Here is a 20,019-nt window from a genome sequence, read left to right as displayed (position 1 = left end):
CATAAATGACAATTTCCCCAAAGAGTTTCTCATGCATGTTGAGACGCGAGATGAAGATTATCCTTGGTTCGCGGACATTGCGAATATTCTCGCGAGTGGGATCGTTTTAAAAGGCCTTACTCACCAGCAAAAGAAGAAATTCTTTTCCGATGTTAAGCATTATTTTTGGGAGGATCCCTTTTTTTTCGTGCTGGAGCCGATCAGCTTGTGCGTAGGTGTGTATGGTGATGAAGCATGCAAAATCCTGAGTCACTGCCACGAGGGCCCGACCGGAGGACATCATGGAGCCACATCCACCGCGAAGAAGGTCTTTGACGCCAGTTTCTTTTGGCCAACCATCTTCCGTGATGCTCATGACATGGAGCAGTCTTGTGATGCTTGCCAAAGGGCAAGCTGTGACATTCGTCAAAATCAATTTAGTATTTGTACTCTTTTTATTACCCGCTTGTAATCAGATCGTCGCATTTAATGAAACGTTGAGTTATTAATTATGTTATTCGCTTTTATCTTTATTTACGCGTGACTCGTATTAAAATATTTATAATTGTTTAAAGTATCTATTATGTGCACGTATAACCTTTACAATATACAACTCACTACAATTGATCACCAAAATAATTTTGAGGGACCATGTTGCAAATAACAATTTTTTCCCTCTTCTTTCTCTTCTCCCCGTCGCCATCAGACCCCCCCCCCCCCTTTCCTTTTTTTTTTTTGATTCAATTGACCAAGAAATCACGGGTTTGGTTTAATTAGGATGATTCTTAAACATAAACGCTCCTTCCTATTATAGTATAACGCGTAATTAACAGCTAATTTGTATCAAATCATATCAATTTCATTAACTCTTTGAACGTGGCTGTTCTTGATCTTGTTAGCCTATAAATACAAGTCCATAATGCAATTAAACGAGCATACACCACCTCCTCACAATCCCGAAACAAAACCCTAAGACAATTGCATCTAAGAAGCTGTTCCGAGTCTCATTTGATATCACGTTATGGCCGAAACCCTTGTTTATGGTTCTCCTTCAATCCTTCATCATATTAGGTAATTAATATGTGGGTTGGGTAAGGATTTAAGCGTTTAATAAAACCCCTCTGCCAATTTTAATCGACAGTGGGTATATAATCCTCAATTGAGATCAATTCGATTTAGGGTTTATAATGAATTTGGGGAATAACCAGAACTGTCATATTTAATTACTGGTTCTTATGTGCTAAACAAACTAAAGGCTGGTCCAGATGGCCAGTACACGGTGGATAAAAACCTTGAACCAGCCTAGGGCGCGGGTTCGAGTTCTCCAGGCCCGGTTTTTGTTGATATTTTTAATATTAATTGTTTTTAAACCTTTTTAATTATTAAATACTTTACTATATTAAAATAAGTATTGTTTACACTCGTTTAACTAAACCGAACCCCATTGAACCATTAAAAATAGAGTTTATTTGACGATTTCGTGTGTGTGTGTATATATATATAATTCGGAATATATATTTTAAATGATTAAACTTATATTTTTCGTTTAATATTCCAACACGATTTATAAGATTAACTAAACTAATAAAAGTTTTAATTACACATTTTATGAAAACCCGTTTTAAATATACGTAACAAACTAACGATCCCCAAATCTATTATAAACATATTTTCTTGTTTTGTATTCACGTGCGGTCCGTTCTTTTCGCTTTAGATATTTATGTTGTTTATACTTTAATAACTTGGTCAAGTTATCGGGACTTCTCTCGGGACCAACTAGTTTTCTCTAATCGTTACCGACTCCTTGTTACCGTATTTCTCATTCCAAGTGAGTTCTTCATAACCCCATTTTAACGCTTTTAATATTTTTGGGGTGTAGCATGTCACAAGTTTTATCTCGTTAGTTATGTGTTTATTTATAAACCGATTCACAATTAGCGTACATGTTAATATTATTCATGCATATTGTTTATGATTATACTTGAACGTGCTTGCAACGTGATTACTATTCTTATGGTGGAAGTTACGCAAACGCATACACATAGTGGGAGGGTCCGACGGGACGTACCTACGCCGTCTCACGTTACGACTTCGGTTGTTCGTAAGGTGGTTCTTATTTCCCCTATTACTACGGCCTCGGCTAAAGGAACGGAGGACGACATTAATTTATTTCATTTACTTTACGCTTGAATATTTTTTATATTACGAATGTTGAATCGTGGTTTTTATATATATGTATACTAAAAAACTTATGAAAACTCACCAACTTAATTGTTGACAAATATATTATTTTCAACGTGCTACAGGTTATCGATGGCATGCTAAGGATGAATATCATTAGTATACCTTAGGATATTTGAATGAAGAACTTATTTATTGTTTTGATGAAGTGTTTCTTTTTATTTTTAATTACGAACAATTGTGTACTTGTTACGTTACGAAAAGAAATGATATAATTATTGCCGCTTTAAATAGTGTTACGAGCTATGAGTGATTTGACGTTACACCCCGGCGTATTCCGCTTAAAGCCGGGGTGTTACAGATTGGTATTAGAGCCGTAACTATAAGATAGGTTGTTAGACGTATCGGCCTAGTTTAGTTATAGTTTTTTTTAGGCCCCGGATTGCATGTATACCTATGTGCTATGTGCCCGCACTTTTATTAAAAGTTCATTCATACGCTCGAATTTATTACGTTTTATAGCGTCACATATACACCTATTCACACACAAACTCCAAGGCTTATGCCTAAACAATTTATAATTTTTTATCTATTTATTTGTTAAAAAAAACAATTTTCAATCCTCTTAAAGTTGGTTCTACGTTACGGGTATGTAGTAACTGTAAGGGTGACACACTTGTTTTTCTAACCCTTGACACCAAGGTTTTTAAACCTAAGGATAAGAAATGCGTATAAATCCCAATCAGACGCGGGACCCGGTTGCTTACCTGGAGGGTTCGAAAAGGGTGTTGAAACTTATTAGGCCAAATCATACCATGCAAACGTCATACGAACCATTACTTTAAGTTGTCGAACGTGGCCATTTTCCTTTGTGAATAGAGAATTGTTGGTGCATAAATGTCAGTAGTTCATATGTCTAGTGTCTGTAATCGAGTCTGTAATATTGTTTATGTATTTGTTTGTTTAAAGCGAAGTTGTTGACAAGTTCGCTTAGGCGAACTTGTTAACCAAGCGAAGTTATGGACAACTTCGCCTGAGGCGAAGTTGTCGTGTATTTATATAGGTTACGGCTTGTTTAGTTATGTTGGTTTTTTGAGTGTAAGTCAATTGTTGTTCGTGTGAGTCAAGTGACGTGAGGTCGTGAGTCTGTAACTATGATTATATCACGTGTTGAATTATTAATATAACGTGTGTTTGTTCGTATCGTATTCGGGTGTTCGTGTGTTTGTGTTCTACGTCCGTAACGATCTACACAGGGATTCCGCACCTGTGTATATCGGGATATCTCGTGTGATCCGTCCAGGGAACCTACAATTGGTATCAGAGCTTTTGCTCGATTGTGTGGTTCGGGATATTCACGCGAGTGTAGAATTCGTCCTGTTTCGACTATTCACGAGACGAGTTTTGGTGTTTTTGCTCATTCTAGCCTCCTACCAGTGTGTTCAAGCCTTTAAACCGTCAAAAACCTCATTAAAATCCGATTTTCAGATTAGCAGAAAGTTTGAGTTCGTCAGGCGAAGTTGCTGTTCATCAGGCGAAGTTGCCGTCAGGATACGTAGGGTTTCGGCGAAGATATAAGGAGAAGCGAAGTTATTTACAACTTCGCCTACCTCCTCAACTTCGCCTAACTCAGCGAAGTTCTCATCAAGTTCGCCTAGCTCAGTGAATTTTTCTTCAAGTTCGCCTACTTTCTAAGTTCGCTTACCCTAAGCGAAGTTATTCTCAACTTCGCCCAGTCACGCGAATTTAAGAAAGTTCCAGCGAAGTTATTACTTAAGCGAAGTTATCCTTAACTTCGCCTACAGTACTGTTCAGAGGAAATTTTTTTTAACTTCGCCTACTCAGAATTTTTCGGGTTTCTTAGTCTTCAAGAAGGATGTCGTCGATCAACATTTCGGAGCTTGTAAAGATGGAAGTTGGAGCGGGGTCAGCTACAAAGGCCCCAAGGTTGCTGAAGGGAACCGATTTTGTCGCATGGAAGAATCGGTTCATCCAATATGTAAAGTACCAGGATGCGAAAATGTGGGTGTGCATCCAAGATGGATATATTCCAACAGTCATGGAGTATGAGGGTCGAGACCAAATCAAGAAATACAGTAAAATGGAAGAGGAGGAGAAAAAGATGTATGAAGCCGAAAGCAAGGCTCATGCTGCAATCACAATGGCTCTTCCACAGGAGATCCTCCATACGTTCAGAAAGTATACATCAGCTAGAGAGCTTTGGGAAGCTCTTGAGAACAGATTTGAAGGGAATGTAGGTATTCGGGCTTCAAAGATAAAGTTGCTCAAAACTCAATTTTCAGTCTTTAAGTACTTGAAGAACGAATCTCTTGATGATATTATCACTCGATATTATCATCTAATGACTGAATTGAGTAACTACTCCATTTCTTACCGAGAAGAAGAGATTGTGGAAAAGCTTCTCGATGCCCTCCCATCAAAATGGGAGATGTATATTGTACTGATGAGGGAAGACAAGGACTTCCCTACTTATGATCTTGAAACCACTGTCAACAAGCTCAGAACTTTTGAGCTTAATATGGTAAGAAAAGAAACATCTATGGATCAGGTTCAAGATCCAGGCATGTACGGTGCTAAAGTAAACTCCAATTCAAGTTTAAAAACTGATTCTGCCGCCTACTACACGAAGGGCGAGTCGGGTGCCAAGTCTTCACAGGAGGGGCATGTGTTAGTAAACTCAAATGGGGATGTTTGCTTTGTAGCCGGTGGATCAAGTGGTACTAAACAGACAGCAAGCCAGAGTAGTGGCTCTTCAAGTTCCTCAAGCAATAATTACTCTAAGATGCCAATGAGCGTCAAATCTGCTGAAGAGCAGTTTGGCCTCTATGCTTCGTTTATTGCTTCATATGAAAACTATATTCAAGGAAAGGTTGTTGATCCAGCGATGCTGGATGAAGACTATGACCAGATCGATGCTGATGATCTGGAGGAAATGGATTTACAATGGCAGATGGCCATGATAGTGAGGAGAGTGAAGAAGTTTATGAGAAAGACGGGGAGAAAGTTTGTTGGTGGCAGGCCAGGGTTCGACAAGTCTAAGGTGAGGTGCTATAACTGTCAACAAAACGGGCACTTTGCCAAGGAGTGCAGAAACGAGCGAGTTAAACGTGGTCTAGGCCGGTCTGCACAGCACACTGGGAGTAGTAAAGAAGTCAATGCCATGATGTCCAGAGAAGCAGGTGAATACAACTGGAACCTGCATTCGAATGAAACTAGTGAGCAGGCAAATATGGCTAAGGTTGAGAATGAAGAATGTGAGAAGATTACCGGAGAAGAGAAAGCTACTGGTAAGGAAAAAGCTTTCATGGCAGATAACAAGGATCAACTCTCCGAGGTAAGTTCTAAACCTATTTGTACTAAATGTGAGAATTTGTCTGAGCAACTTGCTACCATAACTGATCAGTATGTTCGTTTAGATGCTGAATTTAAAACTCTTAAAGAAGATTATCACTTTATGAAAGCAAGAGAAAACAGTTACAAAGTTAAAAAAAAAAGCGTGTGAAAAAGATGTTAAAAGCTTAAAAACAAAACTTGCTGAAAAAATTGAAGTAATTGATCTAAGTTATGAGGTTTTAGAAGAAAAGACTAAACTGATTGCTGAACGAGAAAAGCAGATTGCTGACCACCAGGTGAAAGTGGTGGAACTGAACCGAAAACTTGAGCAGTTCAAAAATTCCTCAGCTATTCTTGATCACCTGGTTAGTGGTCAAGATTCCTCTGCGAAGAGGGGAGGAATTGGTTATCACGAGGTTCCACCACCTTATAACCACAATTACACTTTTAACCCTAGTGTTCAGAAATCTGTTGATTTTGAAGTTCCTCAGACAGTTCCAATCAAGGTTACAGAACCAAGTGTTAGTAGTGGCGAAACTAGTTCGCCTGTTTCAAGTGTGAAAATTTCTGTTACGAGTCCAGTCTCATCAGATTCGGATAAGTTGTCCGAATCGGGTAAGACAAAAGAGAAGGTAGTGTTACCCACTGGTGGAGAAAAAGATAAAACCTATAAAAAGAGTACTCCACTCAACCCGTACGTCCCACCTTATGTGAGACGAACGGCCGGTAACACAGCCTCGACTTCCAAAACAACCTTTGAAAAGAAAATGGAGCATAGGTGTTGTTTTAGGTGTAATAAGTTAGGACATCTTGTTGCAGATTGCCCTCTGACGCCGAAATTCAGAGGTGTGAGGCCTATTAAAACTGAGCATAAGCCTAATGGTAATTTTAATACTGCAAAAAATGAAAACCCTTCAAAGTTCCGAAATGTAACTAATTCAGGTTTTCACAGAAACAAACCTCAGTTTAACAATGCTAATAACCAAACCGCAAGATATAATACTTTCAATACACATAGGTTTGGAAGGCCTCACACTCAATTTCCAAGGAGATTTCCTAATGGGACTGACAGGAATTATCCAGATGCTAACTTTGGAAAGCCGAAGTACGGAATGTATAGATCCAAGACCAATTGGTCTTGGGTCCCTAGATTCTAATCCGTTGCTTTATTGTGCAGGAACAGTTGAACAGGGCTGCCCACAGTCTTTGGATTGTAGATAGCGGCTGTTCCCGGCACATGACGGGTAACAAATACTTGTTGCACGACTTAAAACCTGTTCAAGGAGCGAGAGTTAGCTTTGCCGGTGAAAGTGGAGGCAGAATTACTGGAAGAGGAACGGTGTCCAATGGAAAAATGACTCTTGAGAATGTGAACTTTGTAGAAGAGTTGAAGCACAATCTGCTTAGTGTGTCGCAGATTTGTGATAAGGAGTACACTGTTCATTTCACGAAGAATGAGGCGATCGTGTTGAAGCCTGGTTTTCAGATACCAGACGAGTGGATAGTGATGAAAGCTCCACGTGATACAAATACTTATGTGATGGATATGAGGTCTACTGAAATGGCCACGAAAGAATCATGTTTAATGACGAAAGCAAGCGAATCGGAATCCGAACTGTGGCACAGGAGGATGGGGCACATTCATCTTCGGAAGATGAACTACATTGTCAGGAATGGACTTGTGATGGGCGTTCCCTTGAAAAGTTTTAACTTTGAAGACAAATGTATAGCATGCAAGAAGGGAAAGCAACACAAGAAATCCCATCTCACCAAGAAGGTCAACTCTATTGCCAGTACTGTAGAATTGCTTCACATGGATCTCTTCGGTCCCGTATATGCAAAAAGTCTAGGAGGTACTTCTTACTGCTTGGTGATCACTGATGACTACTCGCGATATTCGTGGGTATATTTTCTGAAATCGAAAGATGAGACGGCTCAAATGGTGAAGAATTTGATTACCAAAGTTGAGAACGTCATGGGTAAAACCGTTAAGTTCATCAGGAGTGACAATGGAACGGAGTTCAAGAATTTTGAGATGGAGATCTTCTGTCTTCAGAAAGGAATTGAACACCAATACAGCGCTCCATATACTCCGCAACAGAATGGAGTGGCTGAAAGGAAGAACCGAACTTTAATTGAAGGAGCCAGAACTATGCTGGCAGATTCGAAGCTTCCTGTGATGTTCTGGGCTGAAGCAGTTGCTACAGCCTGCTATGTTCTGAATAGAGTGTTAACTGTTAAGAGACTTGGTAAAACGTGTTACGAGCTTATGCATGGAAGGAAGCCCAACTTGAGTGGTCTTGAACCATTCGGGTCCCCTTGTTCGATCTTGAAGAAAAACTCTAAATTTGGCGAAGTAGCCGATGAAGGAATCTTAGTCGGTTATGTTGTTGGTACTCCCAACAGACGTGTCTTCAATACTTCGACCTGCAAGGTGGAGGTGGTGTGTAACACCGACATCACAAGTTACCAACCGCCAAAACCAAGCAATGGACCTGCTGAGCTTTTCGACTATGTTAAGCTTTTTAAGTCTTTTAACATACCGGATTTGGAAATTTCTGAAGAAGAAGAAAGAGTTGCGACGAAGATGATACTTGATGAGGAAGAAAATCTATTGCAAAGACAGCTGATTGATAAATGTCAACCTTCCTCATCAAACTCTACTGGTACCCCTGCTGCCTTGACTGAAGAAGAATTTTTCAATCCATTTCACTCTCAGCCAGAAACAAACATTGACGAGATCTTTTCTAATTTGGAAGATAATTTGCATGTCGGTTCTGTTCCGACCACGAGAATTCATAAAGATCACCCTTTGGATAATGTGATTGGTGATGTGTCCTCAGGTGTACAAACGAGAAGTAGCTTGAATGAACACACCTGTGTTTATACAAGCATTAAGGAGACAGGAATAATCAATGAATGTCTGTACACCTGCTTTATAAGCCAGATTGAACCGAAGAATTATTAAATGGCTTTAAAGGACTGCTCGTGGGTCGAAGCCATGCAAGAAGAGTTGGCTCAATTCGAGAAGATGGAAGTTTGGACTTTGGTTGAAAAACCAAAGAATGTGCATGCGATAGGCACAAAATGGGTGTTTAAGTGCAAGAGAGATGATAAGGGGATTATTATAAGAAACAAGGCGAGGCTAGTCGTTAAAGGTTTTAATCAACAAGAGGGGATTGATTATAACGAAGTGTTCGCTCCTGTCGCCAGGTTGGAAGCCATAAGATTGTTTTTAGCGTTTGCTGCTTATGAAAAGATGAAGGTGTTTCAGCTAGATGTGAAGAGTGCGTTTTTGAATGGGAAAGTTGATGAGGTTGTGTATGTTGAGCAACCTCCGGGTTTTCCTGACCCAGACTTTCCAGATCACGTGTACAGGTTGAGCAAGGCGTTGTATGGATTACATCAGGCACCTCGTGCCTGGTATTCAACTTTATCGGATTACTTGCTCGAGAATGGTTTTGAAAGAGGGAAAATTGATAGCACGTTGTTCTTCAAAAGAGATGGAAGCGACTTCCTGCTGGTACAAGTCTACGTGGATGACATTATATTTGCTGCGTCAAAAGTCTCCATGTGTCAGGAGTTTGAAGCCGTCATGAAGAAAAGGTTTGAAATGAGTGCTATGGGTGAACTAACTTTCTTTCTAGGATTGCAGGTTGATCAGAAGAAGGACGGGATGTTCATTCATCAGACGAAGTATGTTCATGATGTGCTCAAGCGCTTCAAGATGGAGGACAGTTCTCCATATGATACTCCAATCTGCGTCAATCACAAATTGGGTGCTGAAGTAGACGGTGATGCAGATGTGGACCCAACTCAATATCGGGCAATAATAGGTTCTTTAATGTACTTAACTGCATCTAGGCCTGATATAATGTTTGCTGTTTGTCTTTGTGCACGTTTTCAGGCAAATCCAAAAGAATCTCATTTGAAAGGTGCAAAGAGGATACTGCGGTATCTCAAGGGCAAGCCGAAGCTGGGGTTGTGGTACCCGAGAGGAGGAGACTTGGAGCTAGTCGCTTACACAGATTCTGATTATGGAGGGTGCAATCAGAGTCGGAAGTCAACAACTGGAGGATGTCAGTTTCTTGGTGGCAGATTGGTGTCGTGGCAATGCAAGAAGCAGACTTCAGTCGCAATTTCAACCTGTGAGGCAGAATAAATGGCAGCATCCAACTGCTGCTCTCAGGTTCTTTGGATTCAACAACAGTTGCGCGACTATGGTCTGAATTTCTTACTTACTTCTATTTGCATTGATAACACAGCTGCTATCTCAGTAACTAACAATCCCGTGAAACATAGTAAAACTAAACATATTGACATACGTCATCATTTTATACGGGATTGTGCTGAGAAGAAATTGATTGTGCTTGAAAAGGTGGATACGCTTGATAATTTCGCTGATTTATATACTAAAGCGTTTGACAAATCCAGATTTCAAAACCTTATTGAACTGAATGGGATGATCAATCCCGAGTAACCATGCTTTTCTTGTTCGTTAAATTAAAAAAAAAAAAAAAAAAAAACGTCACTAATCGCTTAAAATTATGTCGGTTACCTCAGTTTGAAGGACATGTCTTAGGATATGTTTGGTCCTTATAGAATATGAGGATAGCCATTAACCAAATGACTGAAAGTGACCGGGGCGGTTATGATGAGTTTTTATTCTTTCGCTGAAAATTAGTCGATCATAATTAGTTAGAAGGACACATACTAGTATGTGGTCGGTCCAGCTGATCCATTGGATCTTCGGGATAGCCGTTTACCTGAAGACGTTGAATCGATCGGGGCGATAGAATTCAAATTTTTTTAGGGAAATGAAATTACTTTTCAAGTCTACTACTTCGTAAGAAGTTCATTTGCTATGTTTAACAAAAAATTGATCCAACCTTGGAAAATGATAGTTATACTAATTCTATGTGCTTAACTAGTGAAGTTATTAGGCTTAAAAGGCTTTAGAACAGTCCTTGTATGTCATGGTAACTTTTTAATGGTGCGTAAAAGTAGATGTGATACAAACTAAATTTACTTGATTTTACGTGGAAACTCCTTAAGAGTTTTGCATGTCTTCATATATATCTTTCCAAATGATAGGCAGAAAAGTGATTACCCAGTCATACACGAGCCCGTAAGTGTTCTGATTCCCATGAAGATAGCGTCTCAAGATACTGCAGTGATCCAGATTCGGGACTTGCAGTTAATTTCTACTTTGAAGTCTATGTTTATTGAAAAAAAAATATATATATATATATATATATATTGGAGTTATTGAAACATATTAGAGATGACAAAATCAAGACTTCACAATCATTGAGTAAGAGAGAAGAACGGGAAGCAGATCAAGAATACTTACAAGTTTAATCAGACACTATGGGTCGAAGTCAATTCGGGGTGACATGGGGAAAGCCAAATACGCTTTGAGGATAGATAGGAGGCATCAAAATCTCTGAGTTGTTGCTCACTTAAATTTTGAGGCTTAATCTAACCTAACTCGTATCACAGAAACGATGAAAACCACTTTAAGTTATACCTGCTTACAACCTGTCTCTATATGTCATAATACAGCTAAACACGGATCTATGTGACAGTCACGTAATTAGTATGATTCCTGTTCGGATCTTTTCTAAAAACGTGGTAGTCCCTAACTAGACTGAAATTTGATCCCTTATACTTTAAATTTTTTTAAGTTTTTGTACTTAGATAGTTTTATGATTTTTTAACTGGTTACTTAGAATTGATCATGTCATTTATTTCTTAAAGGGAAGTTTTAAAGAGTTAATTGAAAAATGTTCAAATTATAAGGTTTGATTTTGTAAATATAGGCGATGTTGTTAAACAGGCGAAGTTGTGAATAACTTCGCCTAGGCGAAGTTATCCGTAACTTCGCCTGTATAACCTAGACCCTATATAAGGATGTTCAAAAGTCAAACTGTTCATCACTTTTCAAAAACAGCGAACTTATCCGTATTCTCCGGCGAACTTACTGATTTTCCGGCGAACTTATTGTTTATTTCGATTCCGAGTTATTTTTCCCAGATTTCATTAAGATTCAAGGTTCGAGATGTCGATTTATCATATATTCCATGTTCATTCAGGCTAATCAGGGGTCGTTTGGACCGATTTCGAAACCTCGGACCATCGGAATTTAAAAACCGATTTTCAAATCTTGTGTTTACGCGTTATGAACCATTCTAATCGTCTAGAAAACCTTAAAACCATGTTTTTCAGGGTCCTTGATCTTCAAACTTAACCAAAATCCCAGATTTTCCGATGTTTGATTCAAACCTCACTGTCGCCGTTTCAGTTCAGGCGAACTTAGGGTTTCGGCGAAGTTATCCGTAACTTCGCCTGAGGCTCAACTTCGCCTGAGGCGATGTTGTGATGAGGCGAAGTTACCATTAACTTCGCCTGGATCATTTTTACTTAATATTAATTAGACGAACTTAAAGCTGAAGCGAAGTTGTTCCCAACTTCGCCTCATCTTTAACTTCGCCTATACAGAGTTTATCACAACATCGCTCATGGTAACTAGCGAACTTGTGTTATTCATTAACGTTTATCTAACTTGGTTCGTTTGTTGCAGATATGGCTGCAGTAGCTGGTGCTTGAGGTGCAGGAGGAGACGATGGTGATAACCAACGGCAATTTTTCCCGGGTCACAATATGTACATCACTCTTGACCCGGAAGCGAGCGGCGTTGAGGATTACCGCGAGATTATTACTTTCCTCATACGCTCGAGGATTTTTCATGCTATCATGACGACTCTGCCGATATCCTTACCAAATATCGAAGACTTTTGGCAGACGGTAGAATACGATTGTCGTGTTGAGCCCCCGGTCATGCGAGCGACTTTGAACAATCACCAGGTTCAGTTCAATTCTGAACAGATTCGGGTGGCGTTACGGTTTGGAGAAGAGATGAGGGACGACCCAACTGAGTTTGTGGCTCCGTTTCGTGATGGAGCGTTTCTCCGAATGGGCTATTCTGGTCCATTAGGCGATACACAGAGACGGAAGGGTTTTCTGCTTGATCAGTGGCGCTTCCTTATGCACGTCATGATAGTTTGCATGTCAGGAAGGAAGGCGGGCACTGATGGTATGGGTGCGACCATGCAGTCCGCAATGACTGCACTGACTTACAATAAACGTTATAGTTTTAGTCGGATGGTCTTTTACGAGATTGACAGACAGAGGAGGGCGATGGCTCGTGAGCGGTTCATTATGTATCCACGTTTCATCCAGATGATATTGAACCATGTGGCTCCGAATCTACCTCAGAGACGACCAATCAGATACGTGGAGTCTGTGAGGAAACGTATCTTTGCTCAATGCCGTACTTCGAGTGCGAGGAGCAAGCCTGAACGTCGTCCAAGGCATACTCCACTGTTTGGGTTTTTAATCACCCCAGAGTATGTTCCTGCTGCTGGGGACGAGTTCAGAGATCCTCAACCACGACAGGCAAGAACAACTCAAGCTGCATCTGCTGTGCCTGTTGTGTCGGCTGCAGAGGATATAGATCTTGATGCTGTCTTTGGAGGTCAAGGTTATTTCGATATGGATCAAGTTGATACACATGAAGAGGTGCCGGTCTCTGCTGCACAGGGTTCGGTTGTGAGTGTTACTAGAGCAGCAACGTCGATGGCTGACTCAGATTTGGATGAGATCATGAATGAGGGGAGACGGTTGATGGTGTCTCGAGAGAGAACGTTTGGGAAGAGAAAGAGAACGGAGGATGATGATGAGTCAGAAGAGGAAGAAGACATACATAAGCTGATAAGACGATCAAGACGGGAAAGGACAGGTGCAGGTATGGGAGCTGGAGAGACTTCAAGGATGGTACGTTTTACTCCGGCTGCACTGTCTGGTATGTCTATCGTTCCTACTTCTGTACAGGTTACAAGTACATGCGCTGCGGATGTTCCCGTGGTGGCTACATCAACTGCTGGCATTCCATCTACCACTACTATCCAGATGTTGACTCCGGAGATTGTGTCTCTACCACCTCCAACGCTTACTCAGTCGGTGGTTGCTGCACGATTTGTAGAGTCAACGGTCGTCACTACTGCAGGGTTATCAGGTATGGTACCACCTGCGGTTACGCCTGCTTCTGATGTCTCGCCTACGCCTACTTCAGACTCAGAGAGAATAGCTTCACTAGAGCGGATCGTGGCAGAGCAATCTAAGACTATTCAACGCCTAGTAGAAGCAAATCAACTACAGTCATCCCTCCTGGTTGAGCATGGGAAAATTATAGATGCCTTGAAGGAGTTCTTGGCATCTCAGGGGGAGATGAGCTGTAAAGGCGACGAGCTCAGGACGAAGAAGAGAAACGATAGAGACGATGATCCCAATGCATCGAAAGATGCAGGTGGTGAGCTGCCAAGAACTTCTCAAGCTCTTGGTACTTCCACAGCTGAGGGGGAGTCTGCCGACGCGGCTGGTGGTGATGATGACGTGATTGATGCGTTGAGGGAACTTGACGATGATATGTTCAGCGATGATATATTGTTTGATTAGGATGTGCTACCGAGTGATGTGATTGAGAAGATCGGTGAGCAGATTGAGATTGAGAATGAGATTGAGGAAGGAGAGATAGTAGAGGAAAATGTCGAACAAGACATTCCAGAGGTTGAGAAGGCCGATATGGGTGATCAGACGGCAGTTGAAGATACTGAATGGGAAGAGCAGCCGAGGTGGAAGGAAGGATACGCTCAATGGTTCGTCAAAACGAAGAAACCGGCAGTCCCTACCATGTTCAAAAAGAGTTACAATATTAAGGGCTATGCTGAAGCAAAGAAAGGGATTATATGCTGGATTTATGATGAGCAGTTGCGGCTCTTCGTGATTAAACGATATGATGGAGTTCAGTACCTTAGAAGAATGTTGAGATCGTTAAACACACTGCCTGAATGTGAGGTTAAAGACTTAGCCAGATTAGGGTAGATCAATCGAAGTGACGATAATATGGCTAGAGTCATAGGGAAAATCGTATGGAAAGAGAGCATAAAGGAAAAGAAGTTTGAGCTGTTGAAACCACAGAAAGGGAAACTTGTTGAAGACAAGGATAGAGGTTTGAGAGCTGATGGAAAGCCTTGGATGGTTATGAAGTATAAACCAATCCGGTGCCTTAAAGAAGTACCGATGAAGCTTATACCCAAGGATGTGCTCAAAGACCTAAAGTGGTGGTTCGTTGACTGTGAGACAGCGGAGGCAGTGATGGAAGATGAGGATGAACAAGAGATCCTTAGAGTTTACGATCCGATGCATCTTGTTAACTTATCGCAAGCTGATCTGAAGATGCTTAACGAGAAAAAGATCTTTTATATTCCTGCTTGGAAGGATGAAGCAAGGAAATATCAAAGGGTTGTGTCGGTGTGCGTTAGAGAAGGAGTGCACGCTTGAAGTTACAGGATTACGAGACAAGAGCTGAAAGATCAAGATATGAAGCTACTGCCAAGGGGGAGTCTGTTGGTGCATAAATGTCAGTAGTTCATATGTCTAGTGTCTGTAATCGAGTCTGTAATATTGTTTATGTATTTGATTGTTTAAAGCGAAGTTGTTGACAAGTTCGCTTAGGCGAACTTGTTAACCAAGCGAAGTTGTTGACAAGTTCGCTTAGGCGAACTTGTTAACCAAGCGAAGTTATGGACAACTTCGCCTGAGGCGAAGTTGTCGTGTATTTATATAGGTTACGGCTTGTTTAGTTATGTTGGTTTTTTGAGTGTAAGTCAATTGTTGTTCGTGTGAGTCAAGTGACGTGAGGTCGAGAGTCTGTAACTGTGATTATATCACGTGTTGAATTATTAATATAACGTCTGTTTGTTCGTATCGTATTCGTGTGTTCGTGTGTTTGTGTTCTACGTCCGTAACGATCTACACAGGGATTCCGCACCTGTGTATATCGGGATATCTCGTGTGATCCGTCCAGGGAACCTACAAGAATGGTTGCACTCCTGCTCTTAAATCTCATACAAGTCATGGTGGTAAATAAATATCCTAATTTCAATACAATTTTCATGTGATTTTAATATTATCAGTATTTTTTTTATTCAAAAGGTTTAAGTATTCCACTTCACGAAATCTTTACTTCAAGAAACCAAACAATGATTGGAAGTAAAAGAAAGAAAACCTTTCTTTCTTTTCTGTCTCTCGTCCCTCACACCAATATATAATAACAATAATATTGTAATGTTGTTTCTGCTTTCCGCCGCTACTCCTCCATAAACAATATATATATATATATATATATATATATATATATATATATATATATATATATATATATATATATATATGACGGCAGCTGCTTGTTTCTCACGTAAGGATTCACCACCCCCAAACCTAAATGGCCTTTGTATCTTTTCATTAATCTTGAAGTGGGCCTCTCCTGGGCTGAGAAAATGAAAACAATACATATGGATGAATATAAAGCATTCACTTGGATTATATTATTATTATTATACGTTTTTTTCTTCACGAGATGCTTTTTAAACTTTAATAATAATAATAATGATCTTAACAATAATAACATAAAATATTGATTCAATTCTTTGCTCGTTGATCTCAAGTTTAGTAAAAGTACTCTATTTTAGCTCGTTGTGCCTTGAAACCATTAAACTCATATATGAGCCAATTAATAATAATATTCAATAAATAAAACTAGCTCAAAAGCACTCAAAATAGTAGGGAATATATATAATAATATGTATATTTCTGACCACATCAGTACGTTCTTGGTTAATAACGTTTATGCATCCATTTTATTCGATACCGGTGCCGATATGAGTTTTGTGTCTTTTGATTTTGAGCCTATGTTTTCGTCGTCTCGTTCAAAACTCGAAAGGTCCTTTACGGTTGAAGTCGTGAATGGTAAAACTATCTTGATTGACTGGGTTATTCGTAGTTGTACTCTAAATCTCAACGACTATGATTTTTCTATCGACCTCATTCCTATGCAACTCGGAAGTTTTGATATCATAGTAGGCATGGATTGGTTAGCTCAACATCGTGCCGAATTCGTGTGCTTTGAGAAGTATATTCGAATTCCACTAGACGACGATCGGATTTTGCGTATTTTTGGCAAAAAGCATTCCAAGGGGCTTAAGCTTATGTCGTGTACTCAAGCCCAAAAGTACTTACGTAAAAAGTATGTGGCTTTCCTTGCCAACGTCTTGGAAAAAGAAACAAGAAAAGAAGAAAATAAAAGACATTTCGGTAGTTCATGATTTTTCCGAAGTTTTCCCTGAAGATGTTTCTGGTTTACCTCCTACTCGTGAAGTGGAGTTTCGTATTGATCTTGTGCCTGGTGCGAACCCTGTCGCCAAAGCTCCTTATCGTCTTGAACCTTCGAAAATGCAAGATCTAGCGAGTCAACTCCAAGAACTCTCTAGCAAAGGTTTCATCCACCCAAGTTCATCACCTTGGGGCGCACCTGTTCTTTTCGTTAAAAAGAATGATGGTTCTTTTCGAATGTGTATTGATTATCGTGAACTCGATAAACTCATGATTAAGAACCGATACCCTTTGCCTAGAATTGACGACCTTTTCAATCAACTCCAAGGCGCATCTTGCTTTTCAAAAATCGATCTTCGTTCGAGTTATCACCAATTGCGTGTTCATGAGGATGATATACCCAAAACTGCTTTTCGAACTCGTTACGGTCATTTTGAATTTATGGTTATGCCTTTCAGCTTGACCAATGCACCTACGGTGTTTATGGACCTCATGAACCGCGTATGCAAGCCTTATCTTGATTAATTCGTGATCGTGTTCATCGACAACATTCTCATTTACTCGAAATCTAAAGTTGAGCATGAAAAGCATTTGCATGATATCCTTTTGTTATTGGAGAATGAACAACTTTTTGCCAAGTTTTCCATATGTGAGTTTTGGTTAAACGAAGTTCAATTCCTTGGCCATATCGTTAACGAAAAAGGCATTCATGTTGATCCCGTTAAAATCGAAGCCGTTAAAAATTGGAAGACCCCGAATTCACCCACGGAAGTTCGATCCTTTCTTGGTCTCGTTGGTTATTACCGTAGTTTCATTTTAAACTTTTCCAAGATCGCTTTACCCCTCACCGCCTTAACTCATAATGGTAAACCTTATGAGTGGGGGGCTAAGCAAGATGAAGCTTTTCAAACCTTGAAGCGTATGCTTTGTGACGCTCCTATCCTAGTCCTTCCCGAAGGAAACGAGGATTTTTTTGTCTATTGTGATGCTTCGAATCAAGGTCTCGGGTGCGTTCTCATGCAACGAGACAAGGTCATCGCCTATGCGTCACGACAACTTAAGATTAATGAAAAGAATTATACGACACACGACCTTGAACTTGGTGCTGTTGTATTCGCGTTGAAACTTTGATAAACTATTTGTATGGGACGAAATGTGTGGTATTCACCGACCACAAGAGTCTCCAACATATTTTTGACCAAAAAGATTTGAACATGAGGCAACGACGATGGGCCGAACTTCTTAGTGACTACGATTGGGAAATACGTTACCATCCCGGTAAAGCAAACGTAGTAGCTGATGCCCTTAATCGCAAAACCCATGTCAAAAGCATTCTTCTTCTATGCGTTGTTATCCAAAACGATCTTCAACTACGTATCTTTGACGCCCAACACATCTCCATCATTGAAGGTAATATGTACAAAGAGATGTCGTGTGGTGCTGAACTCCAACTCGAAACCAAGCGTGATGGTTTGCTCTATTTTCTTAACCGCCTTTGGGTCCCAGATCGTGACAATCTTCGCATGTTTATAATGGAGGAAGCTCACAAGTCACGATATTCTATCTACCCCGGTGCGGATAAAATGTATTTCGACCTTCGAACTACTTTCTGGTGGCCCGACATGAAGAAAGATATTGCTATCTATGTCGAAAAATGTTTAACATGTGCTAAGGTAAAAGCCGAGCATCAAAAACCTGCTGGATTGCTCGTGCAACCTTTTATTCCAGTCTGGAAGTGGGAGAACATTACGATGGACTTCATCACAAAACTTCCTACCACCAAGAGGCAACATGATAGTATTTGGGTAATCGTCGATCGATTAACTAAATCAGCCCATTTCATTCCCATTCGGGAAAAGCATTCGATCGAGCAGCTCGCTCAAATCTATGTCAACGAGATTGTTTGTCGCCATGGTATACCTTTGGGTATTATATCTGACCGTGATAGTCGTTTCGTGTCTCATTTTTGGAATTCGCTTCAAACCACTTTGGGAACCCGTCTAGATCTTAGCACCTCTTATCATCCTCAAACGGATGGTCAGTCTGAAAGAACCATTCAAACCGTTGAGGATATGCTAAGAACTTGTGTGCTTGATTTTGGTGGCAATTGGGATACTCATCTTCCGTTGGTTGAGTTTTCATACAATAATAGTTATCATTCGAGCATCAAAATGGCTCCATTCGAAGCGCTCTATGGCCGTAAATGCCGTTCTCCTATTTGTTGGAACAAGATCGGTGAGACTCAGCTCACTGGACCCGAAATGGGACAATATACCATCGACAAAATTGCTCAAATTCGTAATAATGTGCTTACTGCTAGAAGTCGCCAAAAGTCTTACGCTGATAAGCGACGACGACCCTTGGAATTCGAAGTCGGTGACCTTGTCCTCCTCAAGGTTTCACCTTGGAAAGGAGTAGTCCGTTTCGGAATGGAGGGTAAACTAGCCCCTCGTTTTGTTGGCCAATTCAAAATCCTTGAACGAATTGGAGATGTTGCTTATCGCCTCGAGCTCCCGCAAGAGCTTCAAGGCATCCATCTTGTGTTTCATGTTTCGAACCTTCGAAAGTGTCTAGCTGACGAGAACCTTCATATCCCTCTAAACGAGGTACGTATCGATATGACAATGCATTTGTTGAAAGACCGATGGAAATAGTGGATCGAATGGATAAGGAAACCAAGCGTAGCCGAATCCCTTTGGTCAAGGTTCGTTGGGAATCTAAGCGCGGTGCGAAAGTCACTTGGGAACGTGAAAACCAAATGAAGTCTAAGTATCCGCAACTTTTTGCTACGGATGTTCATTATGAATTTCGGAACGAAATTTCTTATTAGTTGGGAATGCAGTGACATTCGTCAAAATCGATTTAGTATTTTGTAGGTTCCCTGGACGGATCACACGAGATATCTCGGTCTACTCAGGTGCGGAATCCCTGCGTAGATCGTTACGAGCGTAGAAAGCAAATCAAACAAACACACACGAATAAACCGAAACACGTTATATATTAATAACTGAACTCACGTGATATGAATCACTGATACAGACTCTCGTCCTCACGTTACAATGAACTCGAACCACTGACACAAACTTAAACGACTAACTCGACTAACTATAAACCAAGCAGTAAGCTGGTATATAAATACACGACAACTTTGCCTGATATGTTCAGGCGAAGTTGTCCATAACTTCACTTGTTCAACAAGTTCGCCTAGGCGAACTTGTTAACAACTTCGCTTAAACAAAAACATAAATAACATTACAGACTCGATTACAGACA

The sequence above is a fragment of the Bidens hawaiensis genome, unplaced genomic scaffold (genome assembly GCF_021521415.1).
Source record: "Bidens hawaiensis isolate Kalapana, Puna unplaced genomic scaffold, B.hawaiensis_p1.1 tig00008080_1, whole genome shotgun sequence".
NCBI lineage: Eukaryota > Viridiplantae > Streptophyta > Magnoliopsida > Asterales > Asteraceae > Bidens > Bidens hawaiensis.
The sequence above is the reverse complement of the archived record's forward strand: the minus strand, read 5'-3'. Positions refer to the sequence as shown.